Here is a 27,488-nt window from a genome sequence, read left to right on the forward strand (position 1 = left end):
TTTCCAAATTGTGCTGTATCCCAGTCAGCTGTCCAATTATTTTGTCCCAAAGATTTCCAGGCTCTCTTAGCCACTGTCATATCCCTGTAGTTCAAGGCACCCTAGAACTTTAATTTTGCTGCCCAGGATGGTAGTTAAGTCCACCTTGCCACTTACAGTAAGTGCTGCTACACACACTCTGTTATTCTGGGTCCCATCATCCATCATCCCAGTGATATTAGGAAGCTCAACTCCTAGACAGCTTCCCAGCACATCAACCTAGAAGCCAGGCTTAGATGACAACCTCCAGAGAGCTTCTGGAAGATGCCAGCACCCTTCTGCAGAGAATACTTACTGTCTTTGTAAAGGGAGTATCCTCTGGGCTCTCTCAGTCAGTAAGAAACATAGTCAAGTGACAGGTTCTCAGATGGTACCTAAAACCATCTTTATATCCATTCTAACTTCCCCCTTCCCTAAGCTATCTGACTCTTTATGAAGACAGGGTCAAACTACCATATGATCCTGCAATCCCACTCCTGGGCATATATCCGAAGAAAACCATAATTCAAAAAGATACGTGCACCACAATGTTCACTGCAGCACTATTTACAATAGCCAAGACATGGAAGCAACCTAAATGTCCATCGACAAAGGAATGGATAAAGAAGATGTGGTACATATATATTAATACAATGGAATATCACTCAGCCATAAAAGAAATAATGCCATTTGCAGCAACATGGATGGACCTAGAGATTATCATACTAAGTGAAGTAAGACAGAGAAAGACAAATATCATATGATATCACTTATGTGTGGAATCTAAAAAAATTACACAAATGAACTTATTTACAAACAGAAACAGACTCACAGACTTAGAAATCAAACTTATGGTTACCAAAGGGGAAAGGTTGGGAGGAGGGAGGGAAAAATTAGGAGTTTGGGATTAACATATACTCGCTACTATATATAAAATAAATAATCAACAAGGACCTACTGTAGAGCACAGGGAACTCTACTCAATATTCTGTAATAGCCTATATGGAAAAAGAATGAATATACGTATATGTATACCTAAATCACTTTGCTGTATACCTGAAACTAACACAACATTGTAAATCAACTATACTACAATATAAATTAAAAATTAAATTAAAATTTTAAAATAAAATAAAATGTGAGGGGAAAAAAAAGACAGGGTCAAAGAAGTTGTGGACTTTTCTCCTCATTTGCCCTCAGAGCAAATAGCCTTCAAAGAACCATTGTAGAAAGCCATTAGGACCAGCTTCAAGAGTCCTTGACAAAAGACTGAATCTTGAGTTAGTGAGTGCCCCTATATCAATAAACCCTCCCTGTTCCAGCTCCATGTGGGTTTCACCCTCCCCAAGATACACTCAAAGTTTGCTTTCATGTGGGTTTCCTTGGTTCTGAGAGTGCATATCAGTTAGATACTTCAATTTTTCAGTGGGTATGCTACTTCTTCCTGTAGAAAGGCTGGTACTTCTCTGCTGAGACTATACTCTAGTTAGCAGCTTGGAGGCAATGAGGAGTGGCAGAGAAAGATCTTAAGAAGAATGAGAATCATCTTAGGAGGCTTCAGGGGATGTCCCTGTATAGCCATTTGGTGGGAAAGGTTGTTCTTCTCCGTCAAGGGAGAATGGACTGCTCCTGTCTTACAAAATGGTTTAGGGAAATTCAGGAGTTCAAGGTTCTCAAGCTCATCCACCCAAATGAACTCATCCCAGGTCTCAGAATCCTCGTCAGGGCCCTGAGTGTGAAATAGGAGACTTTACAAAGCTGTCTATTTAGTCTCCTTTACAGCTCTGCTGACTTAATAGTCAGATCCTGGGTCTGAATTTCATCACAATGGCCAAAGATAAGCCTCCTTGAAAGCTGCCATAGATGCCCTCTGGCTTCAGTATGTGTCTTAAGTTGGCAAGTTGGCAATTAACTACCCTCAGCCTAACTTTTTTTTTGGCAGGTAAAAAGCAGTCACCTTATTCCACAATCTGTATAATTATCATCGCATGTTGTAGCTATTAGATATCTCAACACTTGACCACTACCTAAGTCTTATCTCAATTTACTACAGGTGAACACTTAAATAATCGTGATGCTGCTGTATACCAGGGTTAATTTTCACTCCAATTACTACACAAAAATGTGGTCCCTGTTGCTTTCAGACGGGTTAGTGATCCAATTCCCAAATCCTATCCACAGGGTATCCTTTCTACAACCACTTGTTTTAGTTCAGTTTCCTAGGGACAAGCACTAATACCTTAATCAGAATATGCAATCCCAAGATAGGAGAGAAAGGAGAAAAGAAATGAGGCAGGGAAGGATAAGAAGTAAGACAAAGTCCTATGTTACTGTCCTGGCCACCACATTACCATAAACCATGAAGAAACACAGTCAGGAGCTCAGCAAATGCATCTGCTAAGGGACATGGGAAACCTCTAAACATGCTGTACAGGGACATACGCCATGGAACAGGCCACCAGAGAGACACATGGAGAGGGAATTTATCTGCCTTGCTACTTCTCTCTCCCCCAGGAGCAAGCTACTAAGGATATAGGTCAGTGCTTTTCAGCCAGGTACAGTTTTGTCCCCCAGGGTGACATTTGACTAGAGATATTTTATGTCTAGAGACATTTTTGTTGTCGTCACAAATGGGAGAACCTATTGGCATCTCATGAATAGAGACCAAGGATAACTTTAAACATACTACAATGCACAGGACAGTCCCCCACCAACAAGAATTATTCAGCCCAAAACATCATTAATGCTACTGTGACAAACCCTGTTCCAGGTGGTGGTAAAACCAAGAGAATACGCAGAGGTGCCTAAGGTGTGGCTGACAAAACAACCAACAGGAAAAAGATGTGGGAGACATTTCATAGAAGAGAAAACACAAACGGAGAGCAAAACATGAAAAGATCTGAAGCTCATTAGTAAACAGGGAACTCAAATCATGGTAGACACAATTTGCCACTCAACTGAGTGTCAAAAATTAAGATCTTGAGAACACCAAGCATGGGGAGATTGGGTCTCCAGGGGAATTCTCATTTACTGCTGTGCTGGTCAGGATTGTAAATTGCTACCATCTCTTTGGGAAAGAGTTTAGTATCATGTCATAAAGTTGAACACATACATATTTAAGGCGGCCAATCATGCCAATCCTGGTTTTAACGCTGGAAAGCCTGCATCTTAGGAAACTCCGCAGTTCCAGGCAAACTGGGATGACGGGTCACCAGTATATCTTACATCCTAGCAACCTATTTCTATGTATGTAACCCTAAACAGCTCTTGCACAAGCACCAGGAGATATATAAAACCGATCATAATATCATTTTCATAATAGCAGAAAATGGAAATAATAGCAGTGTCAATCTACGAGAGAATAAATTGTAACATATTCACACAATGTAATATTTTTTAGCTGTGAAAATGAACTACAGCTACATGTAACAATATGAATGAATCTTAGAAAAAACCTTTAGATAAACTGAGCAAATCTGTAGACTATATGACTATGAGACTATTATAAAGCTCAAAAGGAAGCAAAAATATATTTCATAGAGATATATTCATGTTTGGTCTAATTTCTTCTTAAGCAAGAAAATGGTGAATGGTAGACAAATTTAGGATAGTGGTTACCTCTGGAGGGGAGATGAGGAAATGGAATGGGAGGCTCCCTTCTCCCCAGAGAAAAATAAATTAATCAGTTATTACATCCCCAGAGAGTGTTCACTGGATTTTGTATCTTTGTTGTCAGCTTTAATGGTGTTATTTATTTCCTTTTTGGCTATGTTATTTTCTGCTTATTTTACCTCTTTTTTAAAAAATCCATCTTTATCTCACTTTTTTAGAAATAGAGAACAATGGATTAACAATAGTGTCTGGGAGAGAAGAATGAATGTAATACATTTCCCAAGCCAATGAGGGTGGGTGGGCATTTTGGCCCCGGACTCTCCATTCATGGGTCTTGCCAGCATGTATTTCTGCAGTCAAGTTCCCATTCTGCCTCCAAGGAGCTGGGGATGCTAATGTGAGCCTGTTAAGCCTCACTTAGAATTGGCTGCACCTGGTCACTTGGGCGAGCACTACACTTAAAACTACACTTAAAACACAGGTCCAGGGCTTCCCTGGTGGTGCAGTGGTTGAGAATCTGCCTGCCAATGCAGGGGACACGGGTTCGAGCCCTGGTCTGGGAAGATCTCACATGCCGCAGAGCAGCTAGGCCCATGAGCCACAATTACTGAGCCTGCGCGTCTGGAGCCTGTGCTCCGCGACAGCGAGAGGCCCGCGCACCGCGATGAAGAGTGGCCCCCGCTTGCCACAACTAAAGAAAGCTCTCGCACAGAAACGAAGACCCAACAGAGCCATAAATTAAATAAATAAATAAATAAATAAAAATTAAAAAAAAAATTATCTTTTAAAAAAACAAAAAACAAAACAAACAAAAAAAACCACACAGGTCCAGGAGAACAATAAAAGCTTAGGGAAAACTGCAGAATCGGGCTGCTGTTTAATTTATACCATTTAGTCTCAGAGTGAAGAAATCCATGAACTGAAAATTACCATTTCACACACACATCCCAGCGAAACACACATGCACATATCTCTCTGTAAATACGTTCCTAACCTGCCCCAGAAACTTGACCCTGGGAGAGTCTAGAGCCTTGGAATTTCAGTTTGGGACCATAATCCAAAAATCCTTTATTAGTTTCCACTAAAACTCACTCATTTTGCTTAGGAAGAAGATGCTTACAGAAGGTGCATCACAGGAGGAGATTCTATCACGTAATCTGCATCACTGCATTACCTCCCTGAAGCCAAAAACACAGTTTTACACGGAAATTTTCTTACATTCAGGCCCACTCTGAACCTCACCTTTTTCTCCAATAACCAATCAAAGTATTTCCTTCCTTTATTCCTTCCTCCCTCCCTCTCTCTCTTTGAAATAAATACAAATCCTATTATTCTGCCTGCAAGTTAACTTTCGTCTTCCTGAATTCTGGTACATTTTACGTATTTCTAGTCTTTAATCTTGCTCCCTTCTGTGTGCAATTCTTGGCCCTTCTCTTGCCCTCACCCCTGTATGCCTTCACTTCCAAATTACCTGACAGCATCATGGGATATCTTTTTTTGTGTCTTTAAGCACATACTACAATCCTTGTCTTAAATTTGCTTCCTTCTTTATTTTGGCTGAGGAACACCTACTCACCTTGTATGTTTCAATCTAGATGTTTCTGCTCTTGGTAAATTGCAATCTCCCTTCCTGTATGTGACTTTGAAGCTCTTCTCGCCAAGAGGTGGGATGTATTTCCACACCCCTTAAATTTGTGCTGGCTTTGTGATTTGCTTTGGTCTATATAATGAGGCAGAAGTTCTTGAGCCTAGGCCTCAAGAAACCTTGCACACTTTCATTCATTCTCTTAAACCTTCCTCAGCCCACATGACTGAGCCTGGGCTAGCCTGCTGGAGAGCTGAGTTACCCCAGCTACTTCCAATCAATTACCAGAAATGCGAGTGAAGCCATCTCAGACTATCCAACCCCTAGCCAACCAGTTAGCTAATTGCAGACAAGTGAGCGAATCTAGCTGAGATCAGCCAAACCTAGCCCAGATCAGAAGTCCTCAAGTCAACCATAGACTTGTGAGCAATAATACTGCTTATCGTCTTAAGCTACTAAGTTATGGAGTTATTTGTTATGTGGCAACATCGTATATTCTTTCTTGATCCTATTTAATAGCTGCAACATACTTCCATCAAAGCCCCTTATATCACTACATAGTTTCTTGTGTTTCTCTTCCACAAATGTTCCAGCTCTTTGAAAACAGGAGCAATTTTTATTCTGTATCCCCAAACCTAATAGCACCTGCCAACTTTTCAATAAATGCGTGTCAGAAAAACACCAATGATTAATTAATTAATTAAGGATTATAATGATGGTCAAGGGATTGTTTTGGAGGCAGACAAACCAGAATTTGAATCCCAACTCTGTTTCCTATATGTGTTACTCCAGAGATTTTGGTTAACCTCACTCAACTTTATCTGCCCATGTATAAACTGAAGGCTAGAATAATGTATATGCTGCAGGACTGTGGTGATAAGATATATATTCCCTCTGCCCCCAACCTGGCACAGAGTGAGTGTTCAACAAATAATTAAATGATAAAATGTTCATAAAGCATTTACTATATAGTACATGGCTTAGAGTTACTCAGCAAATATGATTAATTAATATGATCTATGGTCTGTTAATAGGATCATGATCATCATCACTGTTGTCACGTCTTGCAGGAGAAACTGTAGATGCTCCATCCATAACCCCTTGGTATCATCATTTCTATGCATGCTGATCTGATGGTGGCTTCCAATGGAAACACCTGGAACTCTTTGCCTGAGGGCTTCCTTGGTCCACATACATTGCAGGCCACAAATGCCAGGGAGTTAACACCCCTCACTCCCACCCAGAGGAGCAGCCCTCAACCACGGCAGATGGAAGAAGGTGGCTACGTATCCCAATTTTCTTGCCCTTGGTTAGGATAAATCCAAGGTATGTTCTATACTGTATCCCAGAATTGCCTAGTGAGATTGTGTGCCTTGGTAACAGCAGTGATAAAGCACCTTTTCTTTCTTCTCTTCCCCATCTCACATCCCTACTCCCCTACAAAGGTATACTAGCATCACCCCCGAATACACACCAGTATCCAAATTTAGAATCACCATCTGATTCTAGGGAAATCAACTTAAAACAATATTACTCTTAGTTTTATTTTACCCTTATTGCTTCAGAATCTAACCACTTCTTCCAGGAATTCTGACTTCCAATTGAAAGTCTAGCCTTTTAATGATCTCTCCAGCTAATCAAAGAGTTGTATCCAGCCCAGTGATGACAAAACCAAGCACAGAATTTGGTGTGCCGTCTTTAGTCTTCTTGGATGTTTTCATCATGGCTCAATTCTCTGAGTATATGAGGACAGAGTTAACTTGTAGTTAATCTTGGGTAACTCTGTGCTCATCTTGAAGGGCACCTGAAACCATGGTATTGATTCTTGGCCAAGACAGAGGTGAAATGCATTAGCTAGTGATTTATAATGTGTTGTTAAAAGTCAAAACCCGCCCCAGGCATCCTGTACCAGCTTGTCTATACTGTTTCTTGAAACTGTACAGATTGATGGTTTGCACCTGTTTACCTGTTTGCAAAGTCTGCTTTTGGCTACCTGAGTTGTTGAATATAAAATACCCCTCAGTGAGTTTGAGCCGTGGCTCCTCTGAGACACATGTATCTTGGTGGTTCATGATCAGAAGACAAAGTACACCCTGTGTGATGGAGTGGGGGCTGTACCTGGAAGTCTCAGTCCTCTCAGATGTTTGCTGAGCTTGCTTTCTCCTGCTGGACCCTATTCTTTGCCTTTATGTGTATACTTTGTGGCATCTCAAGAGGCTTTACAATTATCTGACACTATATAACTGCTGACTGAGGCTCTTTTCTGACAACTAAAGCCTTTTGATAGGGGTTTGGAGTGAAGGAAGGAAGGGTCTACAGCACACAAATTTAGAACCTTTTCCGAAAGTTATGATTCTTGGAAAGCTGGGCTCAGTACTTTGCTGAGCTCTTAAAGCGCTGTTCGGCTGGGTTTCCATTTCATGAAAACCCTTCCAAACACAGACGCGAGGTCGGTCCATGCTCCAACAGTGGTTGTGGGCTTGAAATCTTGGACCCACCTGCCAAGGTAACCGCATAATTCATTTTCCTCCCACCAACCCCCTGTGAGCTTTGCTCAATGGTCACACACTCCAACACATGAAGCCCCGTCTGCGGGGAGCATTAGTTTCTCTGGCAAACATTGCTTGAATCCACATATTCCTATCTTTTTTTTTTAATTGAAGTATAGTTGATTTACAATGTTTCACATGTACAGCAAAATGATTCAGTTATACATACATGCATATATGTGTGTGTATATTATATATATATTCTTTTTCAGATTCTTTTCCACTATAGGTTTTACAAGATATTGAATATAGTTGCCTGTGTTATACAGTAGGTCCTTGTTGTTTATCTGTTTTATATATAGTAGTATGTATGTGTTAATCCCAAACTCCTAATTTATCCCTCTCCCCCTCCTTCCCCCTTTGGTAACCATAAGTTTGCTTTCTGTCTGTGAGTCTGTTTCTATTTTGTAAATAAGTTCACTTCTATTATTTTTTTAGATTCCATATATAAGTGATATCATATGATATTTGCCTTTCTCTGTCTGACTTACTTCACTTAGTGTGATAATCTCTAGGTCCATCCATGTTGCTGCAAATGGAATTATTTCTTTCTTTTATGGTTGAGTAATATACATTGTATATATATCTTCTTTACCCATTAATCTGTCGATGGACATTTAGGTTGCTTCCATGTCTTGGCTATTGTAAATAGTACTGCAATGAACATTGGGTTGCATGTATCTTTTTGAATTATGGTTTTCTCCGGATATATGCCCAGGAGTGGAATTTCAGGGTCATATGGTAGTTCTATTTTTAGTTTTTTAAGGAGCCTCCATATTGTTTTCCATAGTAGCTGTATCAATTTACATTCCTGCCAGCAGTGTAAGAGGGTTCCCTGTTCTCCACACCCTCTCCAGCATTTACTATTTGTAGACTTTTTGATGATGGCCATTCTGACTGGTATGAGGTGGTACCTTATTGTTTTTGATTTGCATTTCTCTAATAATTAACGATGTTGAGCATATTTTCATGTGCCTGTTGGCCATCTGTATGTCTTCTTCGCAGAAATGTCTGTTTAGGTCTTCTGCCCATTTTTTTGATTGGGTTGTTTGTTCTTTTGATATTGAACTGTAGGAGCTGTTTGTATATTTTGGAAATTAATCCCTTATATATTCTTGTCTTTTTAAAGCACCAATTTTAAGTAGTATTTTCATTTTTCCTTTAATGTTCCACCTAGGAATAATCCAGTATGAAAGTTTTAGTCTTCAAGTTATGCTTGACTAACCTAAGCTACTAGTCCTTTAAAAACTCATTTCTCATCCAGAAGGGTACCCTTCACATGAGCTACCTCTCTGTGGCTCATGTAACACTGTTCTCAGAAGTCAGGAACCATGTAGCAAGGAAGAGAGTTGTTGCAAAAACATCTGGGAGGCTCAAGTCTCAAAGTGTTGCAAGATAACCTGCCTTGATCATGAGATTTCAGGGCAGAATTTTATGTCTTTTCACAGTGTGACATCAACCCCCTCTCAGTTTCAGAAGCCACAAATATATACATTATAAGTTGTTCTTTGAAACAGCAAAAAAATTACCAGTTGACTACGGTACATTAAAACACAAATGAGAGCATACCTTACATATGACAATTAGAATTATGTTTGGGGATTCATAAAGAGCATTGATGATTATCTAGTTTCATCTGGTTGAAGGAGATCCAAAATCTATTTTAAATCCATCTATCCCCCATGCCAGGTCCCTAAGCCAACTCATCATCATCTCTCGCCTAGGTGACGGCACCCTGTTTTCCACTATTACTGAGCCCCCTACCCCTTAGCTAAATAAAGCAGGATGTCCTTTTAAAAATATAATATAAATTCATTTCTCTAATATCTCTCCAATGGCTTCTACCTTCGTTGGAGTACAATCAAGATACTTTTCCATGTCTAAAGTCTCTCCAACTTCTTCTCTACATCATGCTTCTCCAAATACCCTCTCAAAGCAATAAAGACCTCCTTTCCAACCGAGCCTTGAACATATCTGTCTGGATCCTGGTTCACAGCACATGCAAGGTCCTATCTTCAAACTTTTACCATGCTGGCTCTTTTCCATCATTCAACTCAAAATTCTCTGAGTGCTCTGCTCTGATACTCAAACAGAAGTAGCCCTTTATTCATTCTCTACCTCATTAACCTGTTTATCATGTTTATAAACATTATAAATGGCTGCCAGTTTCCTTTGCATTGATTTACAATCATCCCTTGGTATCTGGGGGTGATTAGTTCCAGGACCCCTGTGGATACCAAAATCCGTGGATGCTCAAGTCCCTTATATAAAACGGCACAGTAAAGTTGGCCCTCTGTATCTTGGGTTCCCCATCCAAGGATTCAATGAGGATGCAAAACCCGAGAATACAGAGGGCCGACTCTACTTCTTTACCTCCTCCCACTAGAATGTCAGCTCCTTCAAAGCCATACCCCTGCCTTTTTTGTTCACTACTGTATCCCTAATTGCCTAGAACAATGTGCAAGCATGTAGAAATCACCCAATAAGTATATGTTGAATAAAAAGGTACTTTTTTGTCTTCTCACCATTGTATCAGTTAAAATAAAAATTTAAAGGGAAAAAACCGTAACGTAATTTATTCCCCAACCTTTTTTATGATGGCTGTGGATGAATCAGACTCCAGAGGAGTGTGGCTATTTCTGGTCTGTAACTTTTCGTTGGCGTTCTTCACTGTTCTTCATTTTTCCTCAGTGTTCATTTTGGCAAGAGGTGGAAGCATTTCGCCACAGTGTATTTCTGCAACAACATGATACCAACATGAGTCAGAACCCCACCAACTTATGCTCTGTTTAAAAATAAACATAAAACCTCATTTACTTCACGTCTCTCCATGCTGTACGTCTTTTCTTTACTGTTTCAACCCTTTTCTCGGACATGCAACTACTGATCTGCATGCTATTACCTGGACACCTCCAGGCAATGTCAAGTTCCCCTTAGCACTGCCTGCATCTGTCACAGCACTTTCTCTACTCATTCCACTGTGAGTCCATCTCTCCCATCAATGGTGAGCCCTCTGGGGACAGGAACTGTGCCTATGGCCTGTGAATCTCTAGGGCCTCATCCACTAACTAGTTATTAAACAGGTTTAATACAGCTGATTCTCATTATTTGTAGTAGTTATGTTCTATATAGTTGCCACCAACACTAAATTAGTGATGCTGAACCATTGTTCCAAGAGGAAATACAGGATTAGGTTTCTGCTAGTTTCTGGCCCCAATACTTGCACCAATCAACCAATACACAACCTTATTGTATGGTTCTATGTGTGTTTCCATTTAAAGACATCTCATTTAATATACATTGTTCATTTGTTAACATTCAACCCACAGCCAAGAGCACTGTAACTCATGACTGAACGAAGCTTACCCAAGATGTATTTTCTCCGTAAGGTATATCACAGCCTTCTTACACTTAAGAACACTAGGCAGTACTTCAGTACTATGCTGGGGAGCCATTTCCAACAGCAAAATCACCAACAAAAAGCACAGAAATACAAAAAGCATAAGAAGGTGAGCTTGCAAATACAAAATCCATGAATAAGGAGGACAGACTCAATACACATTGCTGAATCATATGCACTGCCATTTAAATGAATAAAAAATAAATACTACTGACAGGGTAGAAAGGGACTAATACAGATTTCATATGCTTCATGAAAGATCCAGGAAATGAAAGCAGTTATTCTCTCCTATCCTTTGAAAAGGACAAATTCCAGAGCCTAGTTCTTTTCTTCTGCCCAACATTACTCACTGTTCATCCCATGTTCAGACAAGTCCAAAGAAAATTTCCTTGAAGATAATTATAGATTAGTAGTCTACCTTATCCATGATGGCACAACCCAAACTTCTCCCAGAAGATGGTTCCATTTTTCTCCTGGGATTATAAGAAGAAATACCTGCTTTTATTTCATTATACTCATCAGTTAACTGTAAGTACACAATGTACACACTGTAGAGACTTATATTTTCTGAAAAGTGCCAGTACTCTGTGACATAAACAACGAAGGTATCATACGTTAAGTATCTACTTTCTAATGCGCTTGAAAGACATTTAAGACTTCCTTAGGAGGAGAGGAACCAAGATGGCAGAGTAGAAGGACATGCTCTCACTCCCTCTTGCGAGAACACCAGAATCACAACTAGTTGCTGGACAATCATAGACAGGAAGACACTGGAACTCACCAAAAAAGATACCCCACATCCAAAGACAAAGGAGAAGCCACAATAAGACGGTAGGAGGGGTGCAATCACAGTAAAATCAAATCCCATAACTGGTGGGTGGGTGACTCACAGACTGTAGAACACTTATACCATAGAAGTCTACCCACCGTAGTGAAGGTTCTGAGCCCCATGTCAGGCTTCTCAACCTGGGGGTCTGGCAATGGGAGGAGGAATTCCTAGAGAATCAGACCTTGAAGCCTGGTGGGAATTGACTGCAGGACTTCAACAGGACTGGGGGAAACAGAGACTCCACTCTTGGAGGGCACACACAAAGTAGTGTGCATATCGGGACCCAGGGGAAGGAGCAGTGATCCCAGGGGAGACTGCACCAGACCTATCTGCTAGTGTTGGAGGGTCACCTGCAGAGGCGGGGAGGGGGGGTTGTGGCTCACCGTGCGGACAAGGACACTGGCAGCAGAAGTTCTGGGAAGTACTCCTTGGCGTGAGCCCTCCCAGAGTCTGTCATTACCCCACCAAAGAACCCAGGTAGGCTCCAGTGTTGGGTTGCCTGAGGCCAAACAACCAACAGGGAGGGAACCAAGCCCCACCCATCAACAGTCAAGTGGATTAAAGTTTTACTGAGCTCTGCCCACCAGAGCAACAGTCAGCTCTACCCAGCACTAGTCCCTACCATCAAGCCTCTTAGATAGCCTCATCCACCAGAGGGCAGAGAGCAGAAGCAAGAAGAACTACAATCCTGCATCCTGTGGAACAAAAACCACATTCACAGAAAGATAGACAAGATGAAAAGGCAGAGGGCAATGTACCAGATGAAGGAACAAGATAAAACCCCAGAAAAACAACTAAATGAAGTGGAGATAGGCAACTTTCCAGAAAAAGAATTCAGAATAATGATAGTGAAGATGATCCAGGACCTAAGAATAAGAATGGAGGCAAAGATCGAGAAGATGCAAGAAATGTTTAAAAAAGAACTAGAAGAATTAAAGAACAAACAAACAGAGATGAACAATACAACAACTGAAATGAAAACTAAACTAAAAGGAATCAATAGCAGAATAACTGAGGCAGAAGAACGGATAAATGACCTGGAAGACAGAATGGTGGAATTCACTGCTGCAGAACAGAATAAAGAAAAAGAAAGAAAATAAATGAAGACAGCTTAAGAGACCTCTGGGACAATATTAAATGCAACAACATTCACATTATAGGGGTCCCAGAAGGAGAAGAGAGAAAGGACCAGAGAAAATATTTGAAGAGATTATACTCGAAAACTTCCCTAACATGGGAAAGGAAATAGCCACCCAAGTCCAGGAAGCGCAGAGAGTCCCATACAGGATAAACCCAAGGAGAAACACGCCGAGACACATAGTAATCAAAGTGGCAAAAATTAAAGACAAAGAAAAATTATTGAAAGCAGCAAGGGAAAAATGACAAATAACATACACGGGAACTCCCATACGGTTAACAGCTGATTTCTCAGCAGAAAATCTACAAGCCAGAAGGAAGTGGCATGATATACTTAAAGTGATGAAAGGGAAGAACCTACAGCCAAGATTACTCTACCTAGAAAGGATCTCATTCAGATTCGATGGAGAAAATAAAGCTTTACAGACAAGCAAAAGCTAAGAGAATTCAGCACCAACAAACGCTAAAGGAACTTCTCTAAGTGGGAGACACAAGAGAAGAAAAGGACCTACAAAAACAAACCCAAAACAATTAAGAAAATGGTCATAGGAACATACATATTGATAATTAACTTAAACGTGAATGGATTAAATGCTCCAACCAAAGGACACAGGCTTGCTGATTGGATACAAAAACAAGACCCATATATATGCTGTCTATAAGAGACCCACTACAGACCTAGGGACACATAGAGACTGAAAGTGAGGGGATGGAAAAAGATATTCCATGAAAATGGAATTCAAAAGAATGCTGGAGTAGCTGTACTCATATCAGATAAAATAGACTTTAAAATAAAGAATGTTACAAGAGACAAGGAAGGACACTACATAATGATCAAGGGATCAATCCAAGAAGAAGATATAACAATTATAAATATATATGAACCCAACATAGGAGCACCTCAATACATAAGGCAACTGCTAACAGCTATAAAAGAGGAAATCGACAGTAACACAATAATAATGAGGGACTTTAACATCTCACTTACACCAATGGACAGATCATCCAAAATGAAAATAAATAAAGACACAGAAGCTTTAAAGGACACAATAGAACACATAGATTTAATTGATATTTATAGGACATTCCATCCAAAAACAGCAGATTACACTTTCTTCTCAAGTGCGCATGGAACATTCTGCAGGATAAATCAAATCCTGGGTCACAAATCAAGCCTCAGTAAATTTAAGAAAATTGAAATCATATCAAGCATCTTTTCTGACCACAGTGCTATGAGATTAGAAATGAATTACAGGGGGAAAAAACGTAAAAACACAAACACATGGAGGCTAAACAATACGTTACTAAATAACCAAGAGATCACTGAAGAAATCAAAGAAGAAATCAAGAAATACCTAGAGACAAATGACAATGAAAACACGATGATCCAAAACCTATGGAATGCAGCAAAAGCAGTTCTAAGAGGGAAGTTTATAGCTATAAAAGCCTACCTGAAGAAACAAGAAAAATCTCAAGTAAACAATCTAACCTTACACCTAAAGTAACTAGAGAAAGAAGAACAAACAAATTCCAAAGTTAGCAGAAGGAAAGAAATCATAAAGATCAGTGTAGAAAAAAATGAAAAAGAAACAAAGAAAACAATAGCAAAGATCAATAAAACTAAAAGCTGGTTCTTTTAGAAGATCAACAAAATTGATAAACCATTAGCCAGACTCATCAAGAAAAAGAGGGAGAGGACTCAAATGAATAAAATTAGAAATGAAAAAGGAGAAGTTACAACAGACACCACAGAAATACAAAGCATCCTAAGAGACTACTACAAGCAACTCTATGCCAATAAAATGCACAACCTGGAAGAAATGGACAAATTCTTAGAAAGGTATAACCTTCCAAGACTAAACCAGGAAGAAATAAAAAATATGAACAGACCAATCACAAGTAATGAAATTGAAACTGTGATTAAAAATCTTCCAACAAACAAAAGTCCAGGACCACACGGCTTCACAGGTGAATTCCATCAAACATTTAGAGAAGAGCTAACACCATCATTCTCAAACTCTTCCAAAAAATTGTGGAGGAAGGAACACTCCCAAACTCATTCTATGAGGCCACCATCACCCAGAAAACAAAACAGACAAAGACAGCACAAAAAAAAGAAAATTACAGACCAATATCACTGATGAATATAGATGCAAAAATCCTCAACAAAATACTAGCAAACAGAATCCAACACATTAAAAGGATCATACACCATGATCAAGTGGGATTTATCCCAGGGATGCAAGGATTCTTCAATATATGCAAATCAATCCATGTGATAAACCATATTAACAAATTGAAACATAAAAAGAATATGATCATCTCAATAGATGCAGAAAAAGCTTTGGACAAAATTCAACACCCATTTATGATAAAAACTCTCCAGAAAGTAGGAATAGAGGGAACCTACCTCAACATAGTAAAGGCCATATACGACAAACCCACAGCAAACATCATTCTCAATGGTGAAAAACTAAAAGCATTTTCTCTAAGACCAGGAACAAAACAAGGATGTCCACTCTCACCATTATTATTCAACATAGTTTTCGAAGTCCTAGCCATGGCAATCAGAGAAGAAAAAGAAATAAAAGGAATACAAATTGGAAAAGAAGAAGTAAAACTGTCACTGTCTGCTGATGACATGGTACTATACATAGAGCATCCTAAAAATGCCCCCAGAAAACTACTAGAGCTAATCAATGAATTTGGTAAAGTTGAAGGATACAAAATTAATGCACAGAAATCTCCTGCATTCCTATACCCTAATGATGAAAAAACTGAAAGAGAAATTATGGAAACACTCCCATTTGCAACAAAAAGAATAAAATACGTAGGAATAAACCTACCTAGGGAGACAAAAGACCTGTATGTAGAAAACTATAAGACACTGATGAAAGAAATTAAAGATGATACCAACAGATGGAGAGATATACCATGTTCTTGGATTGGAAGAATCAATATTGTGAAAATGAGTATACTGCCCAAAGCAATCTACAGATGCAATGCAATCCCTATCAAATTACCAATGGCATTTTTTACGGAACTAGAACAAATCATCTTAAAATTTGTATGGAGACACAGAAGACCCGAATAGCCAAAGCAGTCTTGAGGGAAAAGAGCGGAGCTGGAGGAATCAGACTCCCTGACTTCAGACTATACTACAAAGCTACAGTAATCAAGACAATATGGTACTGGCACAAAAACAGAAACATAGATCAATGGAACAAGATAGAAAACCCAGAGATAAACCCACGCACCTATGGTCAACTAATGTATGACAAAAGAGGCAAGGATATACAATGGAAAAAAGACAGTCTCTTCAATAAGTGGTGCTGGGAAAAATGGACAGCTACATGTAAAAGAATGAAATTAGAACACTCCCTAACACCATACACAAAAATAAACTCAAAATGGATTAGAGACCTAAATATAAGAGCAGACACTATAAAACTCTTAGAGGAAAACATAGGCAGTACACTCTTTGACATAAATCACAGCAAGATCTTTTTTGATCCACCTCCTAGAGTAATGGAAATAAAAACAAAAATAAACAAATCGGAACTAATTAAACTTCAAAGCTTTTGCACAGCAAAGGAAACCATAAACAAGATGAAAAGACAACCCTCAGAATGGGAGAATATATTTGCAAACGAATCAATGGACAAAGGATTAATCTCCAAATATATATAAACAGCCCATGCAGCTCAATATTAAAGAAACAAACAACCCAATCCAAAAATGGGCAGAAGACCTAAATAGACATTTCTCCAAAGAAGACATATAGATGGCCAAGAAGCACATGAAAAGCTGCTCAACATCACTAATTATTAGAGAAATGCAAATCAAAACTACAATGAGGTATCATCTCACACCAGTTAGAATGGGCATCATCAGAAAATCTACAAACAAATGCTGGAGAGGGTGTGGAGAAAAGGGAATCCTCTTGCACTGTTGGTGGGAATGTAAATTGATACAGCCACTATGGAGAACAGTATGGAGGTTCCTTGAAAAACTAAAAATAGAATTACCATATGACCCAGCAATCCCACTACTGGGCATATACCCAGAGAAAACCACAATTCAAAAAGACACATGCACCCCAGTGTTCATTGCAGCACTATTTACAATAGCCAGGTCATGGAAGCAACCTAAATGTCCATTGACAGACGACTGGATAAAGAAGATGTGGTACATATATACAATGGAATATTACTCAGCCATAAAAAGGAACGAAATTGAGTCATTTGTTGAGATGTGCATGGACCTAGGGACTGTCATACAGAGTGAAGTAAGTTAGAAAGAGAAAAACAAATATCGTATATTAACGCATGTATGTGGAACCTAGAAAAATGGTACAGATGAACTGGTTTGCAGGGCAGAAGTTGAGACACAGATGTAGAGAACGAACGTATGGACACCAAGGGGGGAAACCGCGGTGGGGTGGGGATGGTGGTGTGCTGAATTGGGTGATTGGGATTGACATTTATACACTGATGTGTATAAAATTGATGACTAATAAGAACCTGCAGTATAAAAAAACAAACCAAAAAAAAAAAAAAAAAACAACTAATATTGAACTTTCTTTGGGTTATTTGTATGGAAATATGTTACTATAAATGTTTCAGGCATTACATGAAATTTCTAAAAATCTTATATGCTCTGGTATAATGTTATAAGTCATAATTCTAGTTATTACTTTAAAATGTATATCTTAGAAATAACTAAATTTCCTTGTCAATTGCATTATTATGAACTTCCATCAAATCTTTAATCGTGGTCATTTTTAATTCTTTTGTCATTTACAGACAGTCCTGGGTGTACTCTGATGCTTTTGCAAAAATGTTCCTATAAAAGGGTTTCATCTTCAAGGAATTCATGGAAAAGACTCTGACAAGTACAGGTTTCTGGTAACTAACAATACTGCTGAACTGAATGAATAAGCATTTTCAGAACTGTAATGGAAAACTGATGAATTCATAAAAGTACTAACAAAAGATCAAGATGAAAAAAAAATTAATTACATGGGACTGAGTGAACTGATGAGGATGATTATAATTTTTGTGACTTTCTGTTTGAATAAAAAAAAAAAATCCCACAATGACTCAGAGGCAAAAAATATACAAACCAATTTTCACTGCAAAGTAAAGGAGCTGTTACAGTGGAGGATTACTGGACTGAATGTCAATATTATGACATACTATGAATGTGTTTCGTGTTTGGTAATTGCAATCATTGTTGCTTTTGTTGTGGTCATCCATTTACAATGCTTGGTGTCAGTTTATTTATCTCTTGTAAAAATAAAATACAGTGTGTGTGTGTGTGTGTGTGTGTGGAAAAAAAAAAAAAGACTTCCTTAGGAATACAGATTTATGTTTTAAAGCTGCTACAAAATTTTTCCAATTAAGTTTACTTCTCAAAATTTTAAACTGTTTAAAGTTAACCTTGATTTAGTTGTAGTTCATGGAAAGTAATTTGTTGGTAAAATCACCTCTGCAAAAGCACACCCTATGTTTTAAACTACCATTGTTGGGATCAGTAGGATTTGCAGAAGGCAATGTTTTGCGTACGTAACACGAAATAGGATGATTCTGAAAGCTCACTTCTTATGTGTTCAAAATCATCTAAAATGGACTTCCCTGGTGGCACAGCGGTTAAGAATCCACCTGCTAATGCAGGGTACACGGGTTCGATCTCTAGTCCAGGAAGATCCCACATGCCGCAGAGCAAGCCCATGCGCCACAACTACTGAAGCCCACGCGCCCTAGAGCCTGCACACCACCACTACTGAGCTCATGCACTGGAACTACTGAAGCCCTGTGCTCTCTAGGGCCCACGTGCTGCAACTACTGAGCCTGCATGCTGCAACTATTGAAGCCTGCACGTCTAGAGCCCGTGCTCTGCCAACAAGAGAAGCCACCGCAACGAGAAGCCTGTGCACCGCAACGAAGAGTAGTGTCCGCTCGCCGCAACTAGAGAAGCCCGCACGCAGCAACAAAGACCCAACACAGCCAAAAAATAAAAGTTTTTAAGAAGTCAGCTAAAATATAACTAGACACAATTTCCTTTTAAAGTCTTGTGAGATTCTCTTCATATATTTCAGAGTATCAGGAGATAAGTCACCTTGTCAGGAAATGCGATTTCAAGACTGATAAAACCATATGGGTCTACTGCATAACAATAAGACAACTCAACATATTTTACAAAAGTAATACCTTGATGCAGAAAAATAAAATGAATGAAATGCATCTTACTTTATTAGTACAATTATATTACATTTTCCATATAATTAACCAATATTTGCTTTGAGTTTATTTTGTAAAATTTAGCATTACTTTTCATTTTCTATTTATTCTGCAAAACACTAAGAAAAACAGATGTCATTAACTTACTTTAATATGTGCCTAGATCATCACTAAAACTCTCTAATTTCTTTCTCTTTAAACAACCCACTAAGAAACCTTTACTTATATGTCTTTGATAAAGCCATATCGCCACTATTGACCTAAAAAAAGCAATCTGAATGTTCAGGTAACAGCTATCCGATTCTGAACCTGATGATAATGTGCATCTTAATATGAGGTACAGATGTAAATTAAATTTCATATTTCCATTTTTAACCTTCAAGAGGAAGGGGTTGGCTTTGAAATTGACAGCCATGGTTCCACCTTGTACTAACTGTATGATTTGGGCCAATTCACTATTCCCCAAATTTATTTACTCATCTGAAAAGTGAAGATGGACACTATTTTCTGTAACCTAGAGTGGTCCTCACGATAAAGTGGAAATGGCCTGTGTAAAGTACCTGGCCAACAGTGAATGGTAAAAAAATGTTAGTTCTTGTTTTTATTAAGTACAAAACCAACACAAGCAGCACTGTAGACAACTGAATTTAGCTCTTAAAGCCAAAATATACTGACCTGTCACCTGTGGGTAATTTGAAAAAAAAAGTTATAGTTCACCCACATTTTGGCTTACCATCAAAACAAGAACGTCTATGGCTGTGATATGTATGTGTGTTATAATATATAACTCAAAATCTCTAAGAGTCTATTTTATGTAAAACAGAACAAAAATTGACCATCAGCTATATTAGAACAAACAGTTCTTTTTCTGCACATTTTTTTCTCCTCTCATTCAAAGATGAAAGTACTCATGCCGATGCATTTTAAGGTGGTTTAGACCAGGATGAAATGGGTCCCAGCAGCCCTATAACCTTAGAATGTTTGTTGCATCATTCACCCTTTCATCCACTTCTCCTAGTAACAAGAAATGCAAATTCGTGAATGGTAGGTTTAATATGTGGTCTGTGTTATTATGTTAGCAAAACAGGACTTTTTTTTTTCTCTATGAGAATAGGCTATGACTTTGGCCTCATTAATATTGAGTTCTGGCCAAAGGAACTCCAATAGGTTATGAAATCACGAAAGCTGCTAAATCCCATCAGGCTAAATCTTCCAACAATTCCAACCTGTTTTTTTAAAACTAGAATAGAACCTTTCCACAAGGAACTAATATGGATCATCCTTCTTGAAAAATATTGTCTTTACCACTGTGCCATTTTTAAAGTTTTTCTTTGTGTATACTTTTAAAATTTCAATTTTATTTTATTTTTTAATTGAAGTATAGTTGATTTGCAATGTTGTGTTAGTTTCAGGTGTGCAGCAAAGTGATTTAGTTATATATATAAATATATATATATATATATATAATTTTTCAGATTTGTTTCCCTTATAGGTTATTACAAAATAATGAATATAGTTCTCTGTGCTATACAGTAGGTCCTTGTTGGTTGTCTATTTTATATATAGGAGTGTGTACATGTTAATCCCAAACTCCTAATTGATCCCTGCCCTCTTTGTATATACTTTAGAATGGAGATAATTCTATACTTTCAGCTAGATGCTGTGCTCCTCATCTAATAGGTAAACTCTAGGTGCACAAAGGGTTTTATTACCAGGCCTGACAGTGTAAAAGCCAAGCAGAAAACAAGCTGGCAGAGATGGTTTAATATAAGCTTCCTCTGAGGAGTTGAAAACATCATCACATTTTGTTTCCTGCTATTCATCTGCCCCTCTGTGATCTTTGTCTCTCTCTATAATAAAATATTTATAGCCAGAACCCCGCATCCCTTCCTCCTTCTTAACTGTTGGAATAAAGTGTGTTCTGGTTCCACGGGAGAAAGCAACAATATAATAGGAACACTAAAATTTGAATAAATGACTTTGGGGAGGAGTAGAAAACGTAATCCATTCAAAAAGGGATTTTCTTTCCTTCGAAGCAAGATAACTGTGACGTATGGGACTGCATGTTTGCAGTAATTATTTACGCCCTTGTTCAACTGCACTGAACTCTCTCGAGGGAAACTTCTTGGGAACCTAAAGAACTACTTCCTTTCTTTGGATGTCCTCAGATATAGATTGAGCACTAATTTGTTTTTCTTTTAAGGTATTAATAAAATGATTTTTTTAAAAACAATCTCAGCTTTTCCTATAGGAAAATATCCTGTTTGAATGTCTGGCCTCTGTCTATGAGACGTTTCCCCTGAGCCAGTGGAAGGACTGAGTTTTTCAGAACTATGAACTATAGGTAATATTCTCATGTTAATGCTCTTTTCATCTGGAAGAGCAGCTTGTAATGTATTGGCTTTTATTTTAGGAGTAACTGTTCCTTGTGCTGAAAAACCAAGTGAACAATTAAATTTGGATATGTTGCTTTTCTGGTCCAACCAGAAAAAGCACTTAAAATTTTTATTTGCTAGATACCCCCAAGTTCTAGACACACTGGTGCATGCTTGCTTTTTGAACTTGATTGACTAAATCATTCTGTGTCTGGGCCTCTTTGTCTTGAACCCATGGTAATGACAGCTTGGACTCAGACAAGAGCAGGTACTCACAATTTTCAGAGGATTAAATGAGGTGATGCATGTGTAAGAACTTCAGATAGTCTGAAGCACTATGCAACATTAGATTTAGAAAAGTTATTTTAATTCCTAACTGAGTTATACAAAATTTTACTTAATCTAATACAGAAAACAAAGATAACAGCTCAAAACCTAGTGACGATGTCTCTGCAATATGAGGACTGTCTAATCTCCACTTCGATGAAGTGCGCAGGCTTCTCATTGCGGTGGCTTCTCTTGTTGCGGAGCATGGGCTCTAGGCGTGCGGCCTTCAGTAGTTGTGGCACACAGGCTCAGCAGTTGTGGTTCACGGGCTCTAGAGCGCAGGCTCAGTAGTTGTGGTGCACAGGCTTAGTTGCTCCGTGGCATGTGGGATCTTCCCGGACCAGGGCTCAAACCCACATTCCCTGCATTGGCAGGTGGATTCTTAACCACTGTGCCACCAAGGAAGCCCTATTTAATGTTTTGATAACTCAGTGTCAGCATACTTGGCTTCCTTTATAATCCTAGGTATTTTATTTTATGCATTTTAAAGCATTATTTTGCCACTGTGGTTACCCAGCAATTCCACCCCTAAGTATATACCCAAAAGAACTGAATATAGGTACTCAAACAAATATTGGTACAGGATTGTTTGTAGTAGTGTTATTCACAATAGCAAAAAAAAAAAAAAAAAAAAAAGGAAACAACCTAAATGTCCATCAACAGATGGATGGATAAGTGTGGTATATCCATACAATGGAATATTATTCAGGCATAAAAGAGAATGAATACTAATACATGCTACAATGTGAATGAACCTCTAAAACATTATACTAAATGAAAGAAGCAAGACACCAAAGGTCACATATTGTATGATTCCATTTATACGAAATATCTAGAATAGGAAAACCTATGGAAAGGGAAAACAGATTGGTGGTTACCAAGGGCTTGGGGGACAAGGGAATAAACAGAACTGCTTAATGCCTACAGTATTTTATTTTGGATTGATGGAAATGTTTTGAAACTAGATTGAGGTGGCAGTTGCACAACTTTATGAATGTACTAAATATCAGTGAGTTGTTCACTTTAAAATGATTCATTTTATGTCTTGTGAATTTCATCTCACTAAATAAACAAAACACCATGTTAAAAATTGGTTCCTGGTCTTCCTGAGATGGCCAGAGAAGTCCATGGCACAGCAAAAGGATAAAAATCCTGATTTAAAGCTTCCCACAATGACACGAGCTCTTCTGCTTTGGTCCAGTTGAAGAAGCTGGGCTCAATCAAGTTTTCCAAATTTTCCTAGCATGCCGGAGCACCCCCTGTGGCCTGAGTTTAAAGTTAGGAGGAAGCAAGAGTGTAGCTGATGAGCACTTAGCTTGCTGTTAAACAACTCATATTTGTCTATGTATTTCTAATATACACTTGGAGATATATTCCAGAAAATGGAGTATGACTAGGAACACAACAAATGTTACATTCTACATGACCAGAAATGGTAGACACTACTTTTTCAATAGTAAGATTTTTCTGTGCTGTCAGTTCTCCCAGATACCATGACTTATTTGGGGAATATCTTTATGCTAGTTGTAATGCTCCTAGAACCTTATTCGACTTCCTTTAGGTTATTTTTTTTTCATTCAACAAGTGCACATTATACAGGCAAACCTCTTTCTACTGTGCTTTTACTTTGTTATGCTTTACAGATACTGCGTTTTTTACAAATTGAAGGTTTCTGGCAACCCTGGGTTGCCAGATAATGGATAGCATTTTTTAGCAACAAAGTATTAAGGTATTAAGGTATGTACATTGTTTTTTTTTAAACATAATGCTATTGCACACTTAAGAGACTACAGTGTTGAATAAACATAACTTTTATATGTACTAGGAAACCAAAAAATTCCTGTGACTTGCTTTATTGTGGTATTTGCTTTACCACAGCGGTCTGGAACTGAACCCACAGCCTGTAATATCCAGGAGAAACATGTGCTATGAAGAAAGAAAAAGTTGGGCAGCAATGAGAGTGACAGAAAGTTACTAGAAAAAGAGATCAAATAAGAGACTCCTAAGAGGTAGCATTTGAGGAGGAACCTGAATGAAGTAAATAAATGAGCATTATAGACAGTGGGGTCAACAGTACTTCAGGCTACGGAGACAACATGTGCAAATGTCCTAAGGTCATGAATGTTCAGAGAACAACACTGAAGGCCCATGTGGCTATAATGGAGTCCATAACAAAAGGACGGTATAAATATAAGATAGAGCAAGCAGTCAGTGACCAGACTGTGGATGGTCTAACAGGCTATGGTGAACATTTTGGATTTTATTATAAATCTGATGGGAGAACCATTGGAGAGCTTTGAATAGAAGGTGACATTTTGATTTATACTTTAAAACTGTCCCTAGGTGGGGTGGAAACATTGCAGGAGGTTAAGAGTGAAAGCAAGAATATTAGATAAGAGACTAGTTAGGGAGCACAGGTGAAGGATGATAGCAGCTCACACTTAGGGTGGCAGTGGTCAGGACAGTGAAAAGTGGTCTGACTCTAGATATACTTTCAAAGTATAGATGACTCTTTGATGGGTTGGCTATGGTGCAAGAGAAGGTATTTCCGCCTGAGCAGTAGGGTGGACAGCGATGCCACCTATTGAGCTGGGAGACAGCTGGAGAGGAACAGATTTAAATGTTGCTTTTGTCCCTTTGGGCTGCTATAACAAAATATCACAGACTGGGTAGCTCGTAAGCCACAGAAATGTATTTCTCACAGTTCTGGAGGCTGAAAGTCTGAAATCAGGATGGCAACAGCATAACTGGGTGAAGGCTCTCCTCCAGGCCTCATCCTCATATGGTGGGAGGGGCTAGGGAGCTCAGTGGGATCTCTCCCATAAGTACACTAACTCCATTCATGAGGCCTCCACCCTCATGACCTAGTCACCGTCTCAAAGGCCCACCTACTAACACCATCATCTTTGAAGGTTATAATGTCAACATATGCTTTTCGTAGAAGACCAACATTCAGACCATAGCAAGTATTGGGTTGGCCAAAAAGTTCGTTTGGGTTTTTCTGATATGTTGGTCAAGAAAATCAAGGGTTCAGTTTTAGACACCAGGATAGACTGGTTGAAAAAAATTGCCCAAATTCCTCATCTTTCACTGTATCCATGCTTTTCACCAAATAATTTTTAGGCCACTTCCTCTCTGACTCTAGGTTTGGTTACCTGGCTTGATTTAGCCAATGGGACACAGCAGCTTCCCTGTATTTTCAAGTGCTTGTGCTCTTTTGATTTTTCTTGCATTTTTGCCATTATCATGAAAACATGTCCAGGCTAGCTGATGCAGAAGAGTGACACAAGGAGACAAACAGCATGGTCCTGGTAGTAAGAAATTCATAACAGAAACTGAATTATAAATAAATGAATGAACCACAAAACCCAGGCTCCCTCTTAGATCATTTCAAGGAAAGCCCAGCCAGGCTGACTGTGGAAAAAAAAATTTTTTTTTAATGTATACTTTAAGAAAGTTTATTAAAGTTTTTGGTACTAGAGAATTCTATTTTTAAAGATTATTGTCATATTTGAGAAACTTCTCTCAAGTGTAAGATTTAAGGGAATTTCAGGATTTCTTGGAATTGCCAACACTCACTCATCACCACTAGTTCATCAACAATGTCTTCACTGTCTTTGCTTCTGATACTTCCCTGCAAGATAAGGAACAGAGATAAATGTATCATGAAGCCAATAAAACTAAAGGCTCAAGGCCACTCACTTGTTCATGGACATCAAGGCCCTGGGAAGGACCCTAGCAATATGTTCACATGATCATATATTTTTGCAAATTATGCAAAAGTAAGATATTTTAACAGCTACTGGTTACGAGAGCTGTCTCTTTGCGTTCCAACTTCCTACATTGCACTTCTCTATATGCTGCATGGAGTTGGGGTGGCTATAGCTATTTGGGGGCTCTAGCTAAGGGGGAACTTGAGTTGGAAATGCTTTTGGTTTGTAATAGTGGGATATATTTATGTGTTTTGCAATCAATTTCCATTACAGTTCAGTTTTTTCTAGTCGTCCCAAGTACAGCAAGGGCATCCAGGAAATCTCCAACACCTCCACGTACTGACTGACCCAGCATCATAGTACAAAGATGCAGGACCTGAAAGCATATTACAATATAAGTGTGCCTGCAGCTCTTGGTATATGTGCATGGCGAAAGTCTGCCTATTATAAAGCTTCTTAAACCTTAACACATGGGCGTAACAACACATTAAGTATGCAGAAATGTATTTTCAAAGATTCATAAAACGTTTGTATAGAAAGTTGATATAGTTTGAACATACCATTTAAACAGCATATGGAAAGTTGTTCTGAAGGTACCATTAAAACAAGTGAGAAATTAAACCTCTTTGCTTCGATCATATGAGAAAGGTACCTTTTATATCATCTCTATTTAAGAATGGCAGAAAAACTTTTAAAAATTGAATAGGAAACAAACATTTGATTAAATCAACAGAAATTATTCTGACATTGAAGAAACCTTTTGTACCAAAATAATTTTCAGACCACATCCAAAGCATGCATTAGGAGGAAAATGGTGAATAGCAGTAAAGGATTAGCTCTTGTTTGATAATTCAATTGATAAAAACGAGTGGATCATATGAACACAAGGAAATATTTCCATTCTTTGACACAAAAGAAGATTATGAAGATAACATACAATTCATCACAGTCAAATAAGGAAGACAATGACAAGTCACTGATAATGTGGTTCATCAATTTAAAGAGTATTAAGATTAGTCATTGTACAAGCAAACTTCAAATGCACTGAAATCTTAGGACTCACACATTTAAGAAATGTGGTAGAGGTGTTCCAAAATTTGATAATTCTAATAAAGTTTACATGCCACTACTGATAACAACATGTGATGCCCAAATAAACTTTTCTAGATGTCAGTAAAAATAAATTTCAATCAGACATCTTAAAGGGAAAGCTGTATTATGTTTCTATTTTCTCTACAGAAGGATGTTTCAAAATAATTTTTATATTTAACAGTAAAGAGATAATGAAAGCATTTTGCACCAAAATGTGTAGGGGTCAAGATATTAGAAAGGTGGGGTGGTAATCTACTAGTAAAAATATACTGCTTTTCTGATTGTGTGATGTTTGCATTGTTAGCGTGTTAACTTCATATTGAATACTTTGCTATGAATTATTACCTCATTCTAAATATTCACATTCCTACCTAATTTTGTATTCACAGGCACACCTTCTAAAGTCATGGATCTTCAGGTTTATGGATCTTGTTTACTAGGCCACTGGTTACTTTTCCCCAGTATAATTGCTCAGAAGTTTATATTTAAGAAGTCAATTAAAATGTATACATGAAGAACAACTACAGTTCAACCAAAGTAGAAATGTCAGAGTGAAAACGCAGCAGCCTCGGCAACCCTGTCTCCCTTTGTGATGGCTACACAGCAATT

At 38.4% G+C, this 27,488-nt stretch overlaps 1 protein-coding gene across 1 annotated transcript in view; it reads right to left on the reverse strand.

Annotated features, from left to right (window-relative positions):
- PAK5 (p21 (RAC1) activated kinase 5) overlaps nt 1–27,488 on the reverse strand; it is a 318,508-nt gene that overhangs the window by 162,992 nt on the left and 128,028 nt on the right. The window contains exon 2 of the mRNA XM_059896634.1: nt 10,352–10,500. The gene's annotated coding sequence lies outside the window, so the exon portion shown is untranslated. The remainder of the gene's footprint in view (nt 1–10,351; nt 10,501–27,488) is intronic.

Source organism: Balaenoptera ricei, chromosome 15 (genome assembly GCF_028023285.1).
Source record: "Balaenoptera ricei isolate mBalRic1 chromosome 15, mBalRic1.hap2, whole genome shotgun sequence".
Lineage (NCBI taxonomy): Eukaryota > Metazoa > Chordata > Mammalia > Artiodactyla > Balaenopteridae > Balaenoptera > Balaenoptera ricei.